This window comes from Ursus americanus, chromosome 18, assembly GCF_024610735.1.
Source record: "Ursus americanus isolate L20-20 chromosome 18, mUrsAme1.1.p, whole genome shotgun sequence".
NCBI lineage: Eukaryota > Metazoa > Chordata > Mammalia > Carnivora > Ursidae > Ursus > Ursus americanus.
Window position 1 is genome coordinate 24,918,771 of NC_142144.1, and position 24,869 is coordinate 24,943,639.

Consider the following 24,869-nt stretch of genomic DNA (forward strand, 5'->3'; position numbering starts at 1 on the left):
TTGACTCTCCCTTCCATTCACCCAACACTTCTCCCTTCACTTCCTTCCCCAGAAAACATCTGTGCACTAATTGCCTTTCGCAGTGTTTCCTGGGGACTTTGACCTTCAACTTCTTATCATCTGGCTTCTTGTCCTCTAGGGACTGTGATCACACGCTTCAGGGTCCCCCCCCCCCCCCATCAAAAGGGCTTGGTGGAAGGCCTTGGCTCCTCCAGGATTCTTACAGAAATGCAAGTTGAGACCTTTCACTGTCAAGACGACATCTGTGGTGTGTCCCCTGCACTTCACAATGGCAAACAAAATTTCTCCTCCCAGGGACATTCTAATGTCCAAAGTCCGAGAACAACTGGGCTATTAACACCCCCAAATGGTATCACAGCAAAAAACAAAAATAAAAAAGACTCTAGAAAAACAAATCCTACTTCCTAAACCTTAACTCTATAAATCCACACACAGAAGGAGGGGGATGGATAAGGCTTATTTTTCATAGGTCTTGCACCAACTGCGTTTCACAATTTGATCATGGCTCAGCCAGAAGTTTAACTTCTGACGTCTTCAAATGTGCAACGAAGAGGCCAGAACTTCCTTCTGTTGCTCAAGTTCAGCATACCAAAAAGAGGCAGAGAAATATAATGAAAAGGAAAAGAGATAAATGATTAGTTATAATTCCGTGAATAGCTAGATAAATATTGACTAAGAGTGCCTAAGAAAAAGAAGTGTTCAGATCTGCCTGGAAAAATTAGCTTCCCTCCCTCCCTCCCCCTACTGCTCAGCAGCTCTGCCTGGAGAATCTGGCTCCGTTATTTCTCTCAGTGGGAGCTGCCATTTTAATGACTCAGCACAGCACTTTTCCAGCAGGAGACCCTGCCTCAGGTGGCTGATCAGGCCTGGGAGAATTGAGGTCTCATTTAAACTAAGTCAGAAATTTCCCAACTTGTTTTAAAGGGAAATAGATTTGTAAAAATAACAATAATAATTATTTGACAGTGCTGTTACAGCTCCCAGATCGAAATTTAACCTTTAAAGCAGAATCCACCCTTTTCCTTCCCCCCATGAAAGTCGCTTTCTACTTCTCTGTCGGGCATTTCCAACCTGAGCCGAAACATTCACCAGCTCGGATAAGCCTAATGTGAGTGAGGAAAAGAGCAGCAGAACAATTTGTTTCTTTGAGTTTTGGGTTTTTTAAAAATATTCATTATTGCTCACCTATTGGCCATTTATACGCATTTTTAAAGTGATTTTATCTTCTTCATATTTTATGCCTTTACAAAAATGTGTATATAACACAAACCTCTTCATTTGGGGGGAAGTGGCTGATACTTTTCTATGTAATTTGAAAAATTGCCCTCAGGAGATTTTATTCCATTTTTTAATAAATTGGTATAATTTACATATGGTGGAATGCATTGATCATCCCACTAGGCTCATGGCCTCCCTCAGCCCAAGGTCCACCTGGGGACCTGTACTCTCCCACTTTCTCCAAGTCCCACCCAGCTCAGCCCTGGCCCAGTGCCAGGCCATTCTGCCATTGGAGCTCTGCACTGGGCCTCTGTAAGAGCCTCCACTGCCTCACCTGAACCCAGACCGGGGGCAGCTGCCCTGCTCCACAGCCCTCTCAAGTGAAGGCTGCTTACCCTCTCACACCTTCCACCTCAGGACCATCAATGGCATTAGGATCCCCCTACCTTTGTGCTCACCTGTCCAGAATATCGTCTGACTCTTTCCTTCTGCATCTCCTTTTTAAAGGCAATCCCACTGCTCTTTGCCCAGTCCCAGGGATGTTAGTTACCAACCCCCATGCCACTTCCTTTCACAAGTAGAGGGTTTTTGTACCTACTCACAGACCTCTTCTCCTCCCACATGTCTGTCATCTTCTTCAGAGACTTAGAATATGCAAGGATGAGCTCTTTAACCAGTTCCTTTATTGAACCCTAAGCTTATCTCACTGTCTATGTGGCTGCGTTTCTTGCTTCTGCCTATCAGCAGAACTATCAGCATGTGGCGTCTCCCCATTGCCCTGGGCCTCTAGGACCTCAGCCCTGTGTCCAACTCCCCAGCTCATAAGGTTCCTACAAGCAGCTTTCGAACCCTGGGACTAACATCTCATCTTCCTTACATCTTCCCTGGTTACCACTGGTTTAATTTGGATCTACAAGTGCTGTTGCTCTCCTTCCAACACCTCAACTGTGTATGCTTCGAGCCAGATTCTCACATAATGTTCCATATGGATCCTTGCAGATCCTTGCAGATCCAAATCAGGGCAACTGGCTAGCTCTTCGTCCAACTTATTGACTCTTGCTCCTGCTGCTGGAGCAAGATTACAGCAACAAATTGCCTTTGTTGCGATTACCTGGGGCTATGTGACTGCCTTCTAGTCCATGGGATGTGAATGGCATGAGCTGCACCCCTTCAAGGCCTGGCCTGCAATGGTCTCTCATCTCTAATCCTTCATTCCCCTTCCCCATTGCAAAGTGGATGTTGCAGGATGACCTCAAAAGCCACCTGATGAACACAGCAGAGCTATTCAAGGTGACAACCTTGAATTTCTGAAGGAAATATGCCCCCCTCTGTATTAGTCACTTCAGGCTGCTATAGCAAAAATACCATAGGCTGGGTGCCTTAAATGACAAAAATCTTTTTCTCATGTTTCTGGAAGCTGAGAAGTCCAAGATCAAGGTGCCGGCCAATTCAGTTCCTAGTGAGAGCTCACCTCCTGGGATGCAGATAGATGCCTTCTTGCTGTGTCCTCACATGGTGGAGAATCAGGTCATCTCCTTATGTCTCTTATTGGGGCACTAATCCTGTTCTTGGGGACTCTGCTCTTAGGACCTAATCACCACCCAAAAGCCCATCTCCTGATGCCATGACGCTGGGGACATATTTGGTGATAACACCCCCTCTCCCTGTCCTTGATGTGCTCCCATCATGGCAGAAAAACACACACATTGACCATGAATAAAAAACAAGCTTTTTACAAAGTCAGGCCTCTGAAATTTTGGAGTTCCTTTGTTGCAGCAGTTAGTTTCATTCTAGCCGATAGAAATGAGTAAGGAGAAGGAATTCTAAAATGGATCCTGTTCAAATTGAGTCGTGGTGAAAGGGGGCAAACTTTGGGTGAGGGGATAAAGAGAATTAAACTTCTCCCTTCCCTGTGAATATTTTACTGTTTCACCCTTTTGAGTTTCTCCCCAGGACACATGAATAGGTTGGATGAAGAGCTAGCCAGTTACCCTGATACGAATCTGAAAGGATCCATATGGAACATTATGTGAGAATCTGGCTCTGAGGATACACAGTTGAGCGTCCCGAGTTTCATGGGCCTGGAGCTTCTCCTGTGTCTCTGTAATGCCAGGCAGGGATGAGGGAATGATCTAGAAAAAGGAGGCACGCAGCAGGGTAAGAGAAAAGAACATTACCTCACACAGCCCAGCCCAACCCTCCTCCACCCATCCTGGTGGCAAAGCATGTGTTCTTTCTATGGTATGCACCCATGAGGGACCTCTGGCATCAGTAAGCAGCTAGTCAGAAATTTGGAATTCTGGAAGCTGGCCTTCTTTTCCTCTGTCACAACTGGCAATCTGAATTAGGTGGGGACGAGGGACGCGAGCTGGGCTAGAGAGAAAGGGTCAGGACCAAAGCTGAGAGGAGTCTCAGGAGCCCTGTCAGTCTGTTTGATATGAGCTTGGCATTTGGCTTGCGGCAGGAAGAAGTGACTCCTTCCTGGTGAAAGATGCCATTACATGCCATCCTGAGTGTCTGGACCCAAGTCCCCAAATTGGCAAACTGGCGTTTGTTTGTGCTTGCTGTAATGGCTGGTTCCAGCCTTGATGCTGACGAGGGAAACTACTTAAGGAGCAAGTCTTTCTCCGCCATTGTTCTGTCTCGCATTCCTGTACTCTGGCATTTCTACTTAGAAATACTATCTCGCCAGGTCTCATAGTCCCTGAACAGGAGGTGCAGCATGGTGCCTCAGGGAGATCAAAGTGCTTTCTGGATATTATCTCATTAAACCCCCCAACCTTTCCCCCAGGAGTCAAGCCATCCCTTACTCCTCTGACTTCTGCCAACTCACCATCCCTGCTTCACTCAGATTCTGAATAATAAATATTGTGTATTACTGCAAGTCATTCGGAAGGAACTGTAAATGGACCCTCAACTTCTCCATCCATCTGAAAGGCACCATCTTAATGTGTATACAGGAGATAATGGCTGTTCTGACACCCACTTACCTGGGACACCAATGATTTTCAGTAATTAGGAAGGATTCCCAGGTGCCCTATACTCCCAATGGACAAAGAAGTCCCAGGATCCTTATTCTTTTTCTGAATGTCAGTATTTCATATCTTTCCACTACCGTCACCATCCCAGCAATATACAAGGCATCGGGAAATATTTGCTGCTCTGTAAATGACGAATTTTCTTCGGGTTTTCAAAGCTTTGAATAAACCATTCCCTCTCTCAGAATGCACTCCCCTTAGGCCCTCTGCTTTGTGATCTCCAGCTCATCCTTAAGAACCAGCTCAAGTCTTATCTCTGCCATCAGACCTTTGACATCTCCGGGATGAGTTGCTCTTTCTCAGAACTTCTACTGCATCAACTAGAAGCACTCTCGTTTGTTCCAGGCTCTAGCTACATGTTGTACACGTGTATTATTATTTAATTCACATGACACCTCTGTGAAGTTGGCGATATTACTGTAGCTAATGTTACTGATAAGGACAAAAGAGGCTTGAAGAGGTTAATAACTCTCCTGATGTTATATGGTAATTAAGTGATGGAGCCAGATTTCAAATCCAGGTCAGACACCAAAGCCTATAATCTTTTACTCCATAGGCTACCTCCAGTTTTTTGATCCCTCGGTCTCTCCACTAGGCTTGAGCTTCTTAAAGCAAGAGGTTATGACTTTTTACACGTATATTCTAGTACCTAGCATGGTGTCTGGCATACAATAGGTTCTCAGTAAATGTTTGCAGAAGAAATGAATTTTAAAAAGAATCAATGTACTACTCTGCTGCTTCAGAGAAATTTCAGTTGTATTTTTAAGTTTGGTGGAACATTGCCAGGTTTTCCTTCTGAGACCGTGTTGGGAAAAGGGATCCCTATGGGGAGAAGAGGATTGTTTCTCCAATGGGCAAATCCAGGGGTCATTAAAATTAGACTATCCACTAGAACTCCTGGAAGCTCTTGAAGAACTCATCTTCCATTGAGCTCCCCCAGGAGGAAATGGAATATAAAGATAGTGTCTTAATTCATTTATGTATTCTTTCATTCATTAAACAAATACTGAAAGAGCATGCCCTATGTGGCAGGCATCGTACTGAGCTCTGGAGACACAGGAGCCCGCACAAGCAGTCATGGTCCTTTAAGTGAACTTCTGTTGTTTGCCCACCCACCATCTCTTCTTCTGCCAACAGAACCACTCTTTTCTCTTGGGAAAACATCTTTCCCATGCTCAGACTGTGTGTTTTAGGTTAGGCCTGTTTTCACTTCTTGGCTCTAAGTTTGGGCACATGGTCAGTCATTTGTATTACATCCTCTCTAGCCCCAGTAGTTAGTTTAAAGATGGGCCTATGACAACGTTGGGCTCATGAGAGTCAGCAATGGCACTTCTCCTGGAACTAGTAGGAAAGTGGTGCTTTCTTTTTTGTTGGTTAAATAACAGCCTGGGACTAGCAGTAGAGAGTGAACTCAATACAAAGGAGACAGAGCTGAGATTTCAAGGGAACAAGAGAGGCTTAATTCCATGCCTTAGGTATAACCACATCTGAAGGCAGCAGACATCTTGAATTTCCCATTCAGGTGCACCAATATATTTCCGTTTTTGCTTAAGCCATTTAAAGTTGGGTTTCTTCCACTTGTAATGAAATAAGTCCTAAATAATAATGACATTGGCTTCTGGAAGTGGGGTTTGATAGGTGATACCCTAAAATGTGGGACTGGCTAATCACAGTGGGGCGCAGAGCACCAAGAACGCCTCTGTTCTTATCTGGAAAGTCAAAAATCCCAGTCATGTCTTCTATGGCAGCTGGGTTGAACTGTTCCATGTACTATCTTGACACTCAAACTATGTTCTGGATTTAGAAAATACAATTATATTGGAGAAGATTGGCCAGTTCTTATGGCCTTCAGTAATAGCCCATAAGTATAAACCAAGCTGAGTGAGATGGAAACAGCCTTTCTGAGGGGAGTCCACACTGTCTCCATCAGTCATCCAGGAGGGCTTCAGTTGTCCAGGATGGCTGAGAGGAGTGCTGTGAGTGGTAAAAGCTAAATTCTTCATCCATGCTAACCTTGGCATAAGTGAAGTGATGGGAGGTGAAAACACAGAGGGGGAAAAGATGGGAACCTGAAGGTAGCACGATATTCCACCCTTTCCTAATATCTTTACAGTGTAAAAAGCCATCCTCTGGGATGCGGAGAGAAGCAAAAGGAATTATAGTGATGCCCTCCCCCCCACACACACCCACCCCCACCTCAGTGCATCATTAGAACAATAGACAGGGCAGGAATCCCTGCTGCTAAGGGACAGAAACCTTCAGACAGTGGGTCTAGATTCACGGACTCATAATTCTGACTTTGGGTTTGACTGGATGCAAATCAATTGAGAGCTTCTTAAGGTTCTAGAAAGTTGTAATGCCTGAAAAACACAAAGCCTGACAAATGATAATCTGTAACTAAGTGGTCAACTCCAAGGGCCATCCCAGAACCATGAACTCACTAAGAGAAAGTCAGCAGCCCTGAGAAGGGAAAGCTGCCCAGTGTCCCTCTTAACTGTGGCTAAGGGTCAATAGACGAGGGAGTTTCTGCCAGACAATAGAACCAGGGGAGGCTGGACTGTCTGGCCAAGGAACATCCTCCATCACAGGGCAAAGGCATCTTGGTTATCCCCCTGTCCTCCCTGTATTATCCCCACCCATTCATGCTATTGTGTACGTACTGCACACTAGTGATTACACTACGTTGCTTCCCCTTTCCCTTTTTATCCAAGAAGGAGTTTTAATTGTACTTATCTTTTTCTTTCTTTACCACTGTGTATCGTATGTGTTGGGGGTGATGAAATATGTTATTTAGCTCTGAGTGTCTAGACAAAGGAAACTTAGCTTACATCTGAATCATGTGGAGGGCTTATAAAAGCACAAATGGCTGAGCCCCACCCCAGACTTTCTGATTCAATTGGTCTGAACTGGACCCGAGATTTTGCCTTTCTAACAAGTCGCTGTGGATGCTGTGGCTGTTTTGTTTTGTTTTGAACTCCTCAGGTAATTCTCATTTGCAGCGGGGATTGAGAATATACATATATTCAGTCATATATAACTATATATAGATATATATATAGATATATATGACTGAAAGTCTCTGCTCCTGCAACAGTCGTCACCTGATAGGGGAGAGGTCATGTACATTGATAAATTTCATACAATGTAATATCTGCTCTGATAGAGGTAGCCTGGAGCCCAAAGAAGGGGGGTGGCAAACTCACGGGGGAGCTCAGATATGACTCCTAAAGGAGGAAATACTTGATCTGAGCTTTGAAGGATGAGTAAGTCTTTCCGGGGCATTCAGACCCAAAACAGCAGCGTGTACAAAGACACTGTGGCATACAGCAGATCGTATGACACTGCACCATCAGGAAATCATAAAAAGCTTGCTGTGGCTGAAGTATCAGAAGTGAGGTGGCAGGTGTGGAATCTGAATCTAGAAAGGCAGCCTGAGATGCTATCTCATGACAGAAACCTCGAGAGTTTAAATCACTTAAATACTGTTCAGTCGGCCAAGCCCTTATGCCAAGGTTGGTCAGAATCTACCCTCATCTCAGTGCCTCATGGAGAGTGGCCACGTGTGAAGAGAATCAGGTGCAAACAGAATGCTCTGGCAGAAGAAGGAAGACCAGGGGCTAAAGTCCCCAGGGGCTCCCCATATGCTTCCAGTATCCATCATCCATGAAGGGGAAGTTCTACATCTATGCCTATACCCGCAGACACACCTGGGCTGAGGGGGGCTAGCTTGACTTTCCCCAGGAATAAACACCCTCTGTCTAGACCCACCCGTGCTAGGAGGCTTCCTGCTCAGCCTGTGGTTCGACAGACAACTGAGGCTGGTGGATGCCGCCCTCGTCTTGCAGCCGGAGAGCTGACGTGCCAGCACACAGCTGCTGACTTTCTTCCCCCCTCACGTTAAGCTGGAACATTGTGCACTTTTCTTCTCCAGCTCCTTCAAAGCAAGTCATTTTCCTCCTCTGGAAGGTTGCCCATTGTTCATTTGACATTAAAGATAGGTCTTCACTGTTTTCTCTTAAGGCGGCAATTGGTGAAGTTAAGCTGTATTATGCGGACTTGTCAGAAGGATACAACATTATACAAAGGAATGATGTGAAACATAAATTGCTCTCTTCAACCTTCCCAACCTCTCCCGCACGCAGATTTCAAGACTTTTCTGCCCTCGTGTGTTCCCGGCATAGCCTGGAATTGGGGGTATTCATTGAAGGGAGCGATGGGGTCTGCGGTGCTCAGCCCACAGCCAGTCCTGCTTTCAGTGAAGTCACGTGGTGCTGGGAATTGTTCAGTGGACAGGTGGGAGGACGGAGGGCAGGGCTGGGGCAGGCAAGGGGATGGATGAGGAAGACCATTCTCACCTGGTTTCTCAGGAATATGGGTACTCCAGGCCCTCAGAGCTGTGGGGTGGCTGATTGGTTTTAATCGTGGTGAATTCAGAGTTCATTTCCCAGGGATGTACTCAAGACTACATGGCTAACTTACTCCTCGAATGTGGTGCTAACTAAAATCTGAGCAGAGCTCTATCACTCTGCCTCTTGAAATCATGGTTTCCTCAGTCATGGATTCATTCATTCACTTGGGCTGTGAGCTCTGGTCTCCACTCTGTCACTGGCTAACATGTGACCCTGGGCAAATGCTTTAACATTCCCACACCTCAGTTTCTTCATCTGTAAAATGGGAATAAAAATTAGGAACCATCTAGGGTTGTTGTGCAGGTTCAGTGATAGGATGCATGGGCATAGCATCGCAGTCTCGTCCTCTATGAATGGTGTGGTTCTTATTTTTATCATTACTAGTCCGCAGGCATTCAGTAAGAGCCCCTGGTCCCATCCTGGGCCCTGGAGAGTGGAAGGTGCAGGAGACGGGATGGGGCTTGTCTGGTGGGAAGGGCAGGCCAGGCTGTGATAGCTCAGGATTGGTGCTAAGCGCCGGACCAAGAGCTAAGCCTGGGTGCTATGGCAGGCGAGGGCACCGCCTGCTGAAAGCCAGTGCTCAGAGAGGGCTTTGGAGGAGGTGACTCCTTAGGGAGACTGGCAGGATGAGCATGGAGAAGGAGCTAGTCTTCCTGCACATGTTATTCCAGAAGGAATAACATGTGCAAAGAAATCAAAACACCCCAAAGCTTTCCCAGAACTGTACACAGGCCTAAGTGCCTGAGCATAGATAGGGCTGTTTGGTGGGGAGTTGTAGATGTGGCTGGAAAGGAAAGCCCCTCAGGAAGTGCTCTGGGGAGGAAATCAAAGGCTCAGATTTTACACCGAAGGTAATGGGAAACATTTAATGGTTTTCAGTAGGGAAGTGGGACAGCCTGATTGATTGGCTTCTGGGTGGAGAGTGGGTTGGGTGGCTGAGAGCCTGGTTAGGATGACACCAGAGTCATGCACCAGGCACTGAAGACAGGAAGAATGGGATGGTGGCCATGTGGATGGGGCGCTGGGGTGCTTCTGAGATATTTAGAAGCTAGAATCTCTAGACCTTGGTAATAGCAGGACACAGGAGGAGTTAGGGATGTACCCTCACCCCAAATACCACCAGTTTTCTGCCTTCAGTGATCTATGACTGATCCTTCACAGAGAAGAGGTGCCAGGAGGAGCAGGTGAAGATGGTGTATTCCATGACAGACCTACCAGGGGCCCATGGGACAACCAGGTGGGCAATCAAGACGCACATGAACCTCCATGGGCTTGGGGCTCTGCTAAAGTTCTGAGCAGGTGATGTGCATCGTCACCACAAAGGGAGCCCCTGCGGCCGTGGGGTGGACGAGGTCACCAAGGGCAAGGAAAATGACAAAAGAAGGGGGTTGAGCACAGAGTTCTGGGGAACAGCAAGATTAAAGGGATAGAGGAGGCAGAGAAGTCAAAGAGGGGCCAGGAAGGGGAGGCCAGAGTGGGGGGAGGAGAACCATGAGAGAAGGGATGTTATAGAGAAAGTTTCACGGGGGAGGCGTGGTCACTGGTGCTGTCAGTCTCTGAGAGGCTGGTAGAGGTGAGGCCCCCGGATTCACAACGAGGGGAGGCTGTCAGTGACACAGGCGAGGACAGCGCCAGTTGTTGAAGACAGAAGTTGAGGATGGAAGATGGAGACCGACAAGATCTTGCAATTAGAGACCTTGACAGTTACATAGGCAGCAATGGGACCAGCATGCCCAGGGCATGTTTACAGACTCAGCCTCACAGGGGCTTCCCACATCTGCGGAACCAGAATCTTGGAGGTGGAGCCTGAGAATCCAGTTTGTAAAAAGCTCCCTTGGTGATTCTAGGGAGAATTCTGAATGGCTGGCAGTGTAGCATGAATACTGGGCTTGGCGTCAGGAGCCATGGGTCTCCATCCAGCAGCCTCCCACGTGAGAGCAGGAGGCTGCCGGTGAGGTCTGGGTTTCACTCTAAATCTACCACTCGCTTGCTATCTGTGTGGTGGGGCAGGGCCTTGGCGGCATCCATGCCAGCCCTCTCCTCTGGGAGACAGGGAGAGCAACGACCACGGCAGGGTTATCATGAGGTCCTGGTGAAGAAATGTGCATAAAATGTTTGGCTTATTAAAAGCACTCATGGTGGCCATTATGTTGCTGTTAGCCGCATGACTTTGGGCAAATTTCACCACCTTTCTGGACTCTCATTTCCTCATTTATGAAATAGGAGGAATAGTGTCTTACTCAGCAGGTATTGGGGGCCCCGTGTGGTCATGCAAGGGGAAATCCCTCACATGTAGTTGTGCTCAGAGAGTATTAATTTTGTGTCTAGTTAGTGCTGGCTTCGGGCTCGGAGGTGGTCGCTGGTTAGAAGGCTGTCTGCAGGGGCAGCCCAAGGCTCTTCTACTTCCTCAGATACTAGCAGGGTTTGTGACCACATAGAGTCCTGGGATTTCTGCAATTTGCCCCCCTTCCCCCAAGCAGGGCTGGTGGTTCTGGTCAGAGACTGTGGAAGCTGTGGCCGGAGCTGGGGAAATCTGTGGGCCGGTCATCAACCAACAGCCTCAGGTTTCGTAGGGGTCAGATAGCTGGGGACAGGGTCCTCTGCATGTCCTCAACCCTCGGAAAGTCAGGAGGAAAAGGCTGACAGTTGAGATGTTCACACCAGCAGGAAAGAACTGGTCAAATGCCCAGTTGCACAGTCTCAGAGCTACTCCAGAAAGTGGACAGCTTCGTGACTCTCTCACTCCTGCCCTGTCTGGGAGAGACAAGGAGGGGCAGAGGGAGGGGTGGACAGCAGAATGGTACAGGGACCTGCTTCCTGCCCTCTGCTGCTCTGGCGACATCATCACCCAGCCAGCACACCTCTGCTACATCGTGCTGTTTTCTTTCTGGCTGAAGTCAGCAGGTTGGGTCCCTTTGGGATCTGAGCCAAGGAGGAGAAAATATGACAGCGAGCAGTGTTGGCTCAGCACTTTACAGTTTATAGAGCTGGATCGTTTGATCCTTACAACTGGACTGTGCAGGAGGCTCGGCAGGGAGGACATCCCCCACTCTACAGATGAGGAAGCGGCAGCTCTGGAAGACCTACCTGAGCCTGTGTGGCAGGGTCTGGATTCACACCTAAGGACAGACAGCTGGCTCCAATGTCGGTGCTCTTTCTGCAAGCCCAGGAGTTGCTGTAAAAAGGTAGCCCTGTGCCCGGCTGGCTCAGCTGGAAGAGTGTGCAACTCCAGATCTCGGGGGTGTGAGTTCGAGCTCCACACTGGGCTTAGAGGTAACTTAAATAAAACTTAAAAGAAAAAATGTAGACACGGAGAGCTGCCTTCTTTTCACAATGTGGCCACCTCATCACTCTGTGGCCTGACAAGTCTCTTAACTGCTCTGGGCTTGAGTCAGCCACCCTGCCAAACACAGAGCTTGGATTAGAAAACCCAGAAGATTCCTTCCAACTGGTGTAGCTGGCAGTCTTAATGCTGGGGGCACTCTGGGCCACCAGGTGTACCTGGGGTAACTTCAGAAGGGCTAGTTAGAGTCCTGGACCCTAGCGTCTACCCAGAACCCCAGGAAATATACCTGGCCATAGAGCCCTTTCCTCCTACCCCAAAGCAAGCCGTGATGAACCTTCTGTGAAGAAAGGAGTCTGACTTAGACGTGGGGAAAGCCACAGATCTCACTGATCACCAGCAGGGTGGTACCGTCCTCACCAGTCCCTGTCTCTAGAGCCAACCGCTCTCCTACGCATTACTCCCTGGGCCCTCTCTGCCCCTCCTGAGCCCTTCTTCTGTGAAGTCTACAGAAGGTTTCAGATTGAATGGATCTCCCTTATTCTTCTGATTTGCTGGGGGGGTGGGAGCAGGGGGACTCTGTACCAAAGTGGGAGCTTGGCGGGAGCTCAGCGCTGTTTGTGGGATGAATCAGAAACAGAATTATTCATCTCCTTGTGACTTTCATGTCCAGCAGGGTTCTGCTGAGTGGGGTCGTCACTTCCCAGAGGGACCCATTCTTTTCCTCCTAAGCATCATTTTCTCTTTTCCCCCTGGGAGACTAACTTTGGTTTCTGCAGTTAACAAACTCAGAAGAGTTTGTTTGTTTTTAAGAAGGAAAACAACAACAAAAAACCCCCTCCTCTCCTAGAGGTCATCTTTTTCAGGCCCTTGTCTGGCTAGAAAGACAGAGAGTCACACTCATCCTAACTTTCTGTGCACTCAGGGTGAGCACATCTAAATTTCCAGGGACTGAGTGATCTTCTCGGCTCTGATAAACAGAAGAAAGCCTGGCCATCCCTGAGCTCCATTCCTTGGCCTAAGAGCCCTTCTTTTAGTTTCTTCCAGTTTCTTTGACCTTTTGGCTCAATATGCAGATGAAGGAAAGGGGCCTAAGGAACAAAGTCTCTCCAGCTGCCCCATGGATTATTCTGGAATTAGTCTGCTGCTGTCAATTTTATTTGGTAATCCCAGCTGGATCTCCAAATTATACCTGTAATTTGGTGCACTCCATGTATTACAGTCTGTCAGAGAAATCCTATAATTATTTTTTAAGTGACAAAGTTTTAAGGAATAGCTAAATAAATGTAGCTAAATTTAGAGCACTGTCTCTTCACAATGGAATGTGGCAGGAGGTGGAGGTATGATCAGCTGCTGGTAGAAGGAGAATTTTGTTACTATCCAAAAGGTGGCAGCAAAAATTACCTCAATTAACTTAACAAGAAGCCCGTCCTCCTCTGCCAGCCCGCCCAGGAGCCCTGGCACACACCTTTTCCCTTTTCTGCCAGAATTCTGTGCCTCCCTCACCAAGCTGTCCCCAGCTCCATCTGCTGCTCCCGTCTGAGGCTGATGCCCAGGCCCCAGTCACGTCCTGTCTTTTCCCTGAGAGCCTCCAGCTCCATGTTCCAGAAGCATCAGGGTCAGGAGTTCACACCTCAAAGAAATCTCAGCACAGATCATTGTTTAAGGGGGAGGCCAGAGAAATAAGGCCAGGGCCTGTTTCTGCCCTGTACAGACTCCATGGAAAATGAGAGAGATTCTCTACAAACCCAAAATGTCAGATCTCTGGAGAAACTTGATACATACCTCATCAATCTATTCATCCAAGCTTTTTGAGAATCTACTCCATGTGGGATATTTGTGAGTGGCTTAGATGCATGAATGGATTCATGAGATGTTTGTTGGCTCTTGCTATGTGCCGCATACCCTTCTAGCTTCTGGGATTACAGCAGTGAGCAAAGCAGAGGTCCCTGCCTGCAGGCAGCTCACATTTTAACGGGGGTGAGACAATAAACAAGACAAATGGGGAAAATATATGCTTGCTTAGATGGCAGTAAGGGCTAAGGAGAAAGATGAAGCAGGATTCAGGAGACAAGGAGTGACAGAGGGGGCTGCGGCAGTTTTAGACAGAGCAGCCAGCCGGCCTCGTGGAGAAGGCCAGTCTGGATGGGGGAACATGGGGAAGGAGCCCTGAAGCACACACAAGGCGCACATTCCAGGCGGAGGGAGTGATGAGTGAAAAGACCCTGCAGTGGGAGATGTTAAGAGGGCCGTTGGAGACATGGCAGGAGTATTATGGGGCTCTGTTTAAGGGGATGAAGAGATGTTGGAGAGGAGAGATGTGGTGCAAAAAATAATTACTATTAATGTTCACTGTTGTTGTTTAGCACAGGGATCCGCAAGCGGTGTGTTTTTGCACAGCCCGTGAACTCAGAATGGTTTTTATGTTTCTAAATGGTTGGGGGGAATATCAAAAGGAGACTATTTCATGACACATGAAAGCTACATGAAACTCAAAGTCTCACATCCATAAATAAAGTTTCATTGGCACACAGCCATGCTCATTCATTTATTGTCTATGGCTGCTTTTGCATACAATGGCAGAGCTGAGGAGTCGTGACAGGGAATGTATGGACCATAAAGCCTGAAATATCGTCTACCTGGTCCTCTCCTGAAAACAGTCATGGACTCCTGGTCTAGGCAGTAGGCGGGAGTAGATGAACCCTGGCTGTGGGGTCAGGAGCTCCTGATTCCAGGTCTGTGGCCACCTCATGGTGGTCGTGTGACTTTGGGAAAGTGGTCTATCCACTTGGAAACTTTGTCCTCACTTTTAAGGTGGAGACAAAAGCATCACGTTTTAGGATAGTAGTGGGAATTAAATGAAATAAATAACATGAAGCCCATCGCAAGGCCTTGATTTCCATAGGCATCCGAATGATTGTACATAGAACATGAGGGTAGGATAGAAGGATGTTGTGTGTCGCCCCAAAGTCATATGCTGAAGCCCTAATCCCCAGTGTGATGGTATTTGTAGGTGGGGACTTTGGAGGCAGAGCTAAATGAGGCGTGAGGGTGGGGCCTTGTGATGGGATTCGTGCCCTAATAACAAGAGACACCAGAGAGCTTGCTAGCTCCCTCTCGCCTCCCACCATGTGAGGAGGCAGTGACAAGGCAAGCCAGGAAGAGTCCTCACTGGAACCCCACCATGCCTGCACTTTGAGTTTGGGCTTCCCAATCTATGGTATTATTTTCTGGCAGCCCAAGATGACTAGGACACAGGAGGAGAACAGAGCCGACGTCTTGAGTGTGGATAGAATTTCCACAGGCGGGGAAGGAGGGAAAAGGCCTTCTTCGCAGAGGAACAACATATGTGAAAGCAGGGGTGCTAGAAGCTCGGGGGCATGCTTGTGGAACAGAGCATACACTGCACAGTGACAGAGGCGGGAGAAGACGGTAGGATTTGGTGGAGCTGAGGCCAGAGAGGCACATTTGTGAGGGGCCTTGTATCCCACTCTCAAAGTAGGCTGATTTGTTATGTTTTGCCCACTTGATTTGCAAAGTGTCCCTCTCTGCCTCCCTGAAGTCACCTTGGCACAGGGGGCATAGAGTCGGCTCATGGGAATACCACCAGCTTGGTCTTCAGGACCAGAGGTCAGTGGGTAGGTCGTTGGTTCCTTCTCCATGGCTGGAAGCCTGCTAACCCAGAGGTTAATCTGCAGTGAATGAGAAAGACGTGGCCCCAACATCAGGGTAGAGAGGGTTATGAGAAATAAGGAATTTTTAAAGGAAGGAGAGGAAGGAATGCACGGTGCTGAGAAAAAGTATTATCTAATGTAACATGGTCCCTTCAGACTTTTTGCTAAGGATGTTGGAAAGTTTGGGAAGGGCTTTACATGGTGGTTCTGCCTTCCTCCAGCCCCTGGGGAACTGGAGGGGAAGAGGCTGTCGCTGTATTCCATGGAAGAAAGAGTGGTAGCTTTGGCCAGGAACGTGACCGTGGAAATGCGGGAGGACCCACTGAGAAAATGGAGTCAAAGTAGTCCACAGGGCTTGGCGCTTGGGCATGGAACGCAAGGGAAAGGTGGCCGTGTAGACCATGTGCCGACATCTGCTTGTGCTCCCGCGTGGACAATGGCTCGGCTCCCTGGGATGGGGAGCAGGAGAGGATACAGGTGTCTGGGGGTGGGGTAGGATGCAATCAGTAGTGCAGATGTTGAGTAGATGACACCTGTGGGGTAATCCAAGTGACGGGGGGCCGGTGTCTGGAGGTATGTGTCTGTCTCAGTGTGAAGTTCGGGAGAGAGGCAGGGGCTGGAGCTAGGAATCAGGGAGTCATCGCTAAGTGAACGGTGGCTGCCTCCCCGCTGTGACTGAGATCACACAGGGAGGAACTCTGTGTGCCCACGGGCTGCTCCCCATCTGGTGGGATCCCACCTGGCCTTAGGATTAAATCCCGTGTAATAGGCTGCCTTTTCTAAATAAACACACATGCACACAAACAAACAAACAAACAAACGCTTCAGTTCCTGATGACTCAAGTGACATGTGTCTGGCCCTGATTGTGCAGACAGTTTTATAGGAAGTTGCCAACACAATGAACCATCTGAAGCCTCTAATGAAGCAATTATAGTATGTGGAATGAACAATCAATCAACTGTAAACTCAGTGGTGAGAATTTTATAGAGATCGAGGGTAGATAACAGGCTCACTGCGGTTATGTCCAAGAGTAACTTGATCCCTTATTGGAGATAAGGTTTACATAATAGGGGAAGCTCCCCACCCCTCCCACAACACACACAAAGAAAAAAGTTTCTGTAAAAAGACTCCCCCCCCCCACCCATCAGCTCTCAAAAGTGTCCTGAATCACCAAGAAAATTGTTCACATTTGGGGAAGTTGTGGTTAATAAAGATCTTTTACGCTGCGGGATCTCCAGAGGTAAAACATTTCAGTATTGCACTCTTCCCATGTGGTTCTTGAATGTAAACCCGCTGTGCTGACAGAGAGGCAGGTCTGCTCTAAGGCAGTGTTTGTAGTATCATCCTTTACATTGCTCTGTGGCGGTTCTGACATGTATTACCTCTGATCCTGTAGAATAGGTATTATTGGGCTTAATTTTTGTTAAAGATTTACTTATTTATTTGAGAGAGAAAGACTGAAAGCACGAGCGGGTAGGGGGGTGCAAAGGGAGAAGGAGAGAGAGAATCTCAGGCAGACTCCTCACTGAGTGCAGAGCCTAACGCGGGGCTCCATCTCACAATCCTGAGATCATGGCCTGACCCGAAACCAAGAGTCGGACACTTAACTGACTGAACCACCCAGGTGCCCCTGGGCTTAGTTTTTGATGAAGAGAGACTCAAAATTTAAATGATCTGTCCTGTGCCCGCAGAGCCGAGATGTACCGGACCTGGATAAATCCAGGTGTGTCTGACCGCAGAATGCTCCCCCTTCCCCACGGCCTGCTCCCTTTCCATTGGTCCGAACACCTTGAATTACCTCCCCTCTGTTCAATCCCATTCTCTTTACCGTGGGTGTTAGAAGATGCTCGTTGGAATCGCCACCATTGTCCTAGGCTTACCTTCTAAAGCGCTTGTAGGAGAGACTGAAGATGTTTGAAGACGACAGCCACACCTTCTTCATTAGTCTCTGGAGTGAACACTTCCAAGTATCTTCAGCCTTGTCCCAGGTGACATGGAGGGGCAGCCGCTGCTGGCCACCCTCCTAACAGCCATCCCCTTTTCCCCAGCTTCTTTGCCAGAAGCTCAACTCCCACCACAGAAGCTGCAAGACCAGAAACTCACACCCCCTATGTGTGCACTGAGAGTGGATTTTGGAGCTAGGGAATTGGGGAATTGGAAAGGCAGAGAAGTGAGTGTGTTGGAAAGGAAACGCCTGGATTCCTATCCTGACTTCCACGAGCTGCAGGCAAATGATCCAAACTCTCTGGGGCCTCAGTTTCTTCATCTCTAAAATGGGGGTGACCATACTTATCACAGAAGTGCTCTGAAAACAGAATCAGATCAAGCATATGGACACCCAGCATAGAGCTGGACACAGAGAAGTTAGTAATAAATGGATGTTATTATTTTTATTCCTATAACTAAAGATGAGGCTACTGTTCATTGAGGTTTATTTACTTTATGTGGTGTAAGGCAGGAGGTTCACACACGGATTAGGCAAAGGGGCATTAACATCCTGATTATGAACGTATATGATGGCCCCCCCCCACACAAAAACAAACCAAAACAACTTCGCAGTGATGTTTGTGTGTGCATACTCATTATTCACTGACTGTTTGTGGGTATCAGGGAAAAGCTCAACCCCAGGTGCCAGCCTTTGTCTCAGGAAAGGAATTCCCTTAATTTAGGGAAAACAATGAGATAAATTTTTTAGCCCTTCTTTCAAGAGGCTGATGGTCGCTAAAACCCAAGGATACGTGGTTAAATTTGTTTAAAAGGCACATTTTCACAGGGTCTGTGATAGATAAGGGACATGAAGTTTTTAGAATACTGCTCTAATGAAGTAACAGAGTCGGGAGATTCTTGAGAGGTGAATAGTTGGGTATTCTCTAAAGCAGAGGTTGTCAAACTCGTGCATGTTGAGAATCATCCAGACCGGGCAGTGAAAATGCCATCATATCAAACGTCTCCGCAGTCCGCGGGCGCGCCTCGTTCTCTCGTGGTGCTGCCGTGCCCTTCGCGTCTGGAGCACCCAGCCCTCCATGAGGTGAGAAACCGAGGCTCAAATGTGGATTTATCCGAGCACCTTATGTGATTCCTGTGTTTGTCGGGACTTGTTGAGTTGTTTATGCGAGAAATCAAAAGCAAACTAGCTTAGACAAGAGAGGATTTATTAGCCAAAGTAGCTGAAAGGGATCTTTTAGCTTATACACCTCTCTCTCTCTCTCTCTCTTATTCTTCCCCCATATATATATATATACACACATATATTTATTTATATAAAGAGATATATATGTTGAGATGCAGATGCATATATACAAATATACATACACGTCTATATATACATGTACATTTATATATATACACACACAGATTCCCGTATATCAGCTCTTCTGTCCTCTAAGTATTTCTGATTATCCCCCCTTCTGGGAACAGGGATGATTTACATTTCCTGAACCCCTTGTGATGGGGCGGGATCATATAAAGAGTTCTGGCCAATGAGTTATAAGCAGAAGGGATATGTGTCACTTCTGGGCTAGAACATTTAATTGGCAGCACAAGACACCCAGTAGTGATCTTTTTTTCCTCTGCTCTAGTGACCAACAAAATTTGAATTAGAGGCTACTGAGTCCCACGTAAGGGGATTCAAACAGAGCTCTCAGCTGACCCACAGTGGACCAGTAGTATGCACAAGACATAAACCTTTGCTATTGGCTCCTAAGATTTGGAAGTTGTTACCACGGCGTAGCCTGGCCCATCCTACCTAACACAGAAGGCGTCCAGCAGCTCCATGTTTCTATGGCCAGCTACAGGACACAGTCTCAGTAGAGAGCAACCCCTTCTTTCTCAGTGCCCTTATAGCCAATCTTATAGGGACCCTTCTTCAAAAAAATTTTATTTAAATTCAATTTAACTAACATATACTGTATGATTAGTTTCAGGGGTAGAATTTAGTGATTCATCAGTTGCATACAACACCCAGTGCTCATTACTTCAAGTGCCCTCCTTAATGCCCATCACCCAGTTACCCCATATTCCCACCCTCTCCCCTCCAGCAACCCTCAGTTTGTTTCTTATAGTTAAAAGACTCTTATGATTTGCCTCCCTCTCTGTTTTCATCTTATTTTATTTTTCCTTCCCTTCCCCTATGTTCATCTGTTTTGTTTCTTAACATCCAAGACAGTGAATTTCCTGACTTTAGAAATGATGTCATATCTTCCTTAGTGACCACAGAACTCAGTACAGCACTTGGCCCTTTCATGGGAGTTCAGCAATAGTAGGGTGAATAAAAAAGGCTATTTAAGGAAAGACAGGGCAAGAATGAAGAGTACATTTCATTTCTTCTGCCACTGGGAGATCAAACATCAAATAGCGTGGAATATATTGACATAAAACCTTGCAGGATAGACTGAAAAATGTTTAATTCTCGTTCTCCCCAGAAAACCCTTTAACAAATGCAACCAAACACCTGGGAACAAGAGACCTGCCACCGCATCATTCGATTTCAAAATGGAAACCCTAGACAGATTCCCTCGCCTGCAATTATCCAGGTGGAGTACAGACAAGTTAATATCAACAGCTCATCTTGATGCCTACACTGTCCCCGGAATCCAGAGAAAGGTATTCTTCCCTTTAATCCTCTGTGGCAGGACAGATGGTACTTACAACCCGGCCTAGCACCTGGGAAATGTTTTTCACGCTACCAATTAAGACACGTTTCCTCTGCTGTGTCCGTCACTTGCACCTGTAGGACAACTGGTCGCCTCGCCAGGAGCATATTCCATCTGATCGCTCCCTTGTCCATTGGGGCACTTGGCTACAGATTGAAAAAGTGTTGCAAAGGAAGAAAGTGAGAGCTGCACCTGAGCTGGAAACTTCCTGGTACACACACGGAGTCCCAGCAAATTTTTTTTTTAATTTTTTTTCATCCTGTTGACAATTACTCTAAACCTACTATATAACAATAGACAGTAGAGGGAAAATAAAAGATCAATAAGATTCTACCCTTGGGGAGCTCATAGTCGAGTGGGATGACAGTAAGCAGCTTGCTAAAATTCACTGTGAAAATGCTTTCAGTAGAGACACTTTGAGGTACAGTTGACACAGAGAAGCAAAGAACCACTGATTTTGAGGAAGGGCTAAAATAAAGTCTCAGAGAGGTTATGTGTGTTAGTCCATATTTATAAAAATACTGACTCACATTTTTATAGTGCAGGTTGGTTTTCAAAGCATTTTCACATATTTATCTCATTTCGCCCCCAACTACCTATAGGCAAAAAGTCCTCTTCTTCCCTATTAGTGTATAAGGAGTTATGGCTCAGACAAGCTAAGAGATTTGCACAAAATGGCCCCAAAGTGGAAGAGCAGAATTCAAAGGTAGGTTTTTTATTTCAGAATTTATTTTGAACTTATTCTGAATCAAACAGGGCTCTTACCTGCAAGCAAAAGTTAATAAAACAACAGCAAAACAAGAAACCCAAGAAAGCTCCAGCATGAGGCTCGGGCACTCCGTAGGCAGGAATACCACCACCTAAACGGGCCCAGCGCCGGCCTGGTGAAGGCACAGGTGTAACCTTCCTTGGGCATTCGGGGCCATGGCTTGCACACCTGAAACCCCCAACATGCCTTGTGATATCTCTGGGACTGCTGCCCGGATGCTTCTAGAAACTCAGTGGAGTTGCCCCACCCATTGGCAGGTGGATTCTTGATGATCCCTGCTTCTTGGATCCTTAACTTCTGGGGGAGTCTGAAGTTAGTGCACTGATGAACAGAGTCCCCATCGGGTCCCCTAAATGCAGGGAAGGCCAGGGACACAAGCGCTGGTGTTTTTAGTTCTGTGGGAATTGAACACAACTTCACAAGTGTGGTAATTCTCAAGCATGAGAAAGAGGTTTAGAAGCCAACACTTAGCAGCACTTCATACTTCCTTCACCATTACCTGTCAGTAGTGCTGCTTTAAAAACCGTGTTTATTCTGTGCAGCTCAGTTTGTGACTCCCAAAGCCCCTTTGAACCCAGCATGAACAAGCAAAACCACCCCTAGCCGCCTCCTACATTGTGCAGCATGACCGGGGCTCCAACACAATCATTCCAGAAACAGCTCACTTAATTATTGATCAAACCCATTCATTTAGGTGTGTGGTAAAACCCTCTTCCGAGGCCGACCGGCCAAGCCAGCTCTAGAGTTTAATCACTACGAGCCAGTGCCTTTCACTTCTGAGCACTGATTGGGAGAGAAGGAGCCAGTGTTCTTACTAATTTGTGAAATGAAACACGTCTCCCTCTGGCTCTGCTGTGGAAAGGAGCAGCCTGGGACGCAATGCACTGTTTCACATCAGTAGTTAGTTTAGGTCTGTGATTCTCAGAGTGTGGTCTCTCTCCTGAAGAGCAGCAGCAGAAGTACCTGGAAACTTGTTAGATGTGGCCATACTTGGGACCCACCCCGGAACTACTGACCCAGAAATTCTGGGGGTGGAGTGCTGCGATTGATGTTTTAGTAAGCCTTCCAGGTGATTCTGAGGCATGTTAAAGCTCGAGAAACCCTGCTTTCGACCCAGGAGCTGCTTCGGACAGGGGTACCACGCTTTGGTTCCTTCACGGACTCTACTTTTGATGGTCCTCAGTGGATCTGGATGGAAAATGAAGCCACTTCGTTTAAAGCAGAAAACCCATCCCCCGTCATTCTTTTAGGTAAGTCTGCTCAGAGAAAGATCAGCCTCAAAGAAACCGATGAGGATTGGCCACTTGAACAAAATAATGATGACTCATCCTTGCACTAGTTCATATTCATTATCTCGTTCTGCCCACGTGACAGCCCTGGGAGGGAAATTGTTTTCAGAATGAGGAAACAGACTTAGGAAAGTTAATTGACTTACCCAAGGTCACCTGTCTAGAGTGGGAGAGCTAAACGGTGCCAGGGCTCCGGGCACGACTGGGGGCAATCCAGGGAGAGCTCTCCCGCTACTGACGCGTAATTATTATATCACAAGCACCTCAACTAATCCTCTCTCTCTGCTGAAGAAATGTATCTCTTTGACTTGGTGAAATTCTCAAGAATTGTTCTTTTTAAGGAGACTCTCTTTATAAATACAATTTCATACAAATCTCCCATTAGCTCTTTGACTTTGCAACAAAAATGATCCAGCGCATGCGTGTGCGGGCTCGGCAGTCCATCTGAGGAGAGAAAGTCACGGAGTAGGGATGGGGGATCAAGCAGCTTCCAGACCCAGCTTTGTCAGGTGAAGACACAAACGGAACCATTAACCTTCCTGAGTTCTTATGAAATAAGAGGCTATTTTTCAGGTATTCCTAAGTTGCTTCTTTTATCCCAATTTTTCTGATCCCATCCAAATTTTTGCTCTTAAGAAATCCCAGCTCATTTTTGCTCCTTTTCTAACCTAGCCTGAATCCCATGGACTGTATTTCAACTGCATTTAACCCTCTTCTTCCACCCCCGACCCTCAGCGCCACCCCAGACACACACACCCAGCTCTTCTATCTGGGATACATTTACTGCTCTCTTTCCCTTGCTCCTGCATCTGAACTGATTGCTCCCAAAGTAAAGTGCTTAGCCGTGCTCTGGATTAGCTTCATTCCAAACCTATACTTTCACCTGCAACAGGACTCTCAGCCTTCCCTTCCTCCCCCTTCCCTGTTGCCCACTGCTCCGCTCCAACACTCTGTTCCTTCCCTCTGGCCTCCGTCATCTCCTGATACCCCTCATTGTCAACAGACAATCTTGCGTCCTGGGTCACAGAAAATAATGGCCACCAAGCAGGAACTTCTTTAACTCCCTTTCTCTCGGCTTCCTAACTGCTCTGTCTTTACTCATTGTTATGGATTGAATGTCTGTCTCCAAGATCCATATGTCGAACCCCTAGTGCCCAGGATAGTTACATTTAGAGACAGGGCCGAGAAGGAGGTGATTAGGTTAAATGAGGTCACGAGGGTGGTGCACTGATCTGATAGGATTGTGTCCTTATAAGAAGAGACCAGAGAGTTCGCTTGCATGAGCTCTCTCTCTCTCCAGCACACATTGAGGAAAGGTCTTGTGAGGACACAGACATCAGCCATCTGCAAGCCAGGAAGAAAGCTCTCACCAGTCTTTTCCCAGTGATTTCTTTCCGCTAAATCAGAACTGCTTGGTAGGGCAGGGAATGGGGGTACTGGGGATAGGCTGGAAGGTTGTTGGGTCAACCAGGAATTAGCACAGAGGGAGATCTGATCACAAAGATCAATTCATCTTTGAATTGATTACTTAATGGCATTAATAAAGACACCTGATAAATCCACTTCATAATTCTGAAGACTTGAGGTCTGTAAGCTCCAGCTTCCTTGCAGTTGACTAAAGCTGCATGACAAAGCACTACAGCATTTAGATCATGATACTGATTCAGTAATTCTTCAAAATGGGCTGGGCTCAGCTGGGCAGTTTTTCTATTGGTCTTACTGAAGGTCACACAGGTGGCTGTAGTTGCTGGTCAGTGGGGGTTTGGTACAGCTGGGAGGCTGGGATGGCTGGACCTCCTCTCTTTCCGTATAATCTCAGGACTCCTCCTTCCACGTGGCTTTTCCATAGGTCTCCCCAGCAGTGTTGCCAGACCCCTAGCCTGGGGGCTCAGGGCTCAGCCGATAGATCTTCAGGCTTAGGCCCACAATTGGTGCTGAATCACTTCTGCTGTGGGTTAAAGCATGTCACAGGACCACCCCAGATTCAAGGGAAAGGGCAAAACAGAGTGCTTCATTGAGGGCCACCCCTGTAACAGGATCCTACAAACGTTTTGCCTCCATCGACCTACACAACACGTAAAGGCTTCCCAATAGAACTGGCCACATCTGCTTCTCAGACTCTTTCTCTTGACACTGTTGTAACACTTCTAACTCCATCTTCTGAACTGTCTAGCCTATCTATATGGAGATATAACAGAGCCCTACACTTCGGAATGCTATCGTCCCTTTCAGGTGACTTTGCATCTTTTTCAGGAGAAAATTTATTTCCAAGTTTCTGGTAGAGCATCTTTTAGCTTTAACTACTGACACTTGGGATTGTAGAGAGCGCTCACTCTTGCTGTGACTTCACCTTCCATGTTTGGGTTTCAGAAGCAGTACAGACTTGAGCTCCAGCTGTTTTCAGTGGTGTTTAGAGGGACAACAGGCATTTGGCAAATCAGGTAGAATAAGATTTTGAGTTAACCCAAGTAGCTTCCATATTCCACACACACAGACCTCCCCATTTCTGCTAGAT

At 47.1% G+C, this 24,869-nt stretch overlaps 1 long non-coding RNA gene across 3 annotated transcripts in view; it reads left to right on the forward strand.

Annotated features, from left to right (window-relative positions):
• The window catches only part of LOC148108571 (uncharacterized), a 182,850-nt gene extending 159,019 nt beyond the window's left edge, over positions 1-23,831 (forward strand). For 2 of the 3 annotated variants that reach the window (XR_015727357.1, XR_015727358.1), the window contains one exon: positions 20,066-23,831. This is a non-coding gene — a long non-coding RNA (uncharacterized LOC148108571). The remainder of the gene's footprint in view (positions 1-20,065) is intronic. The other variant, XR_015727359.1, reaches the window with a different exon arrangement.
• Positions 23,832-24,869: the final 1,038 nt, after the last annotated feature.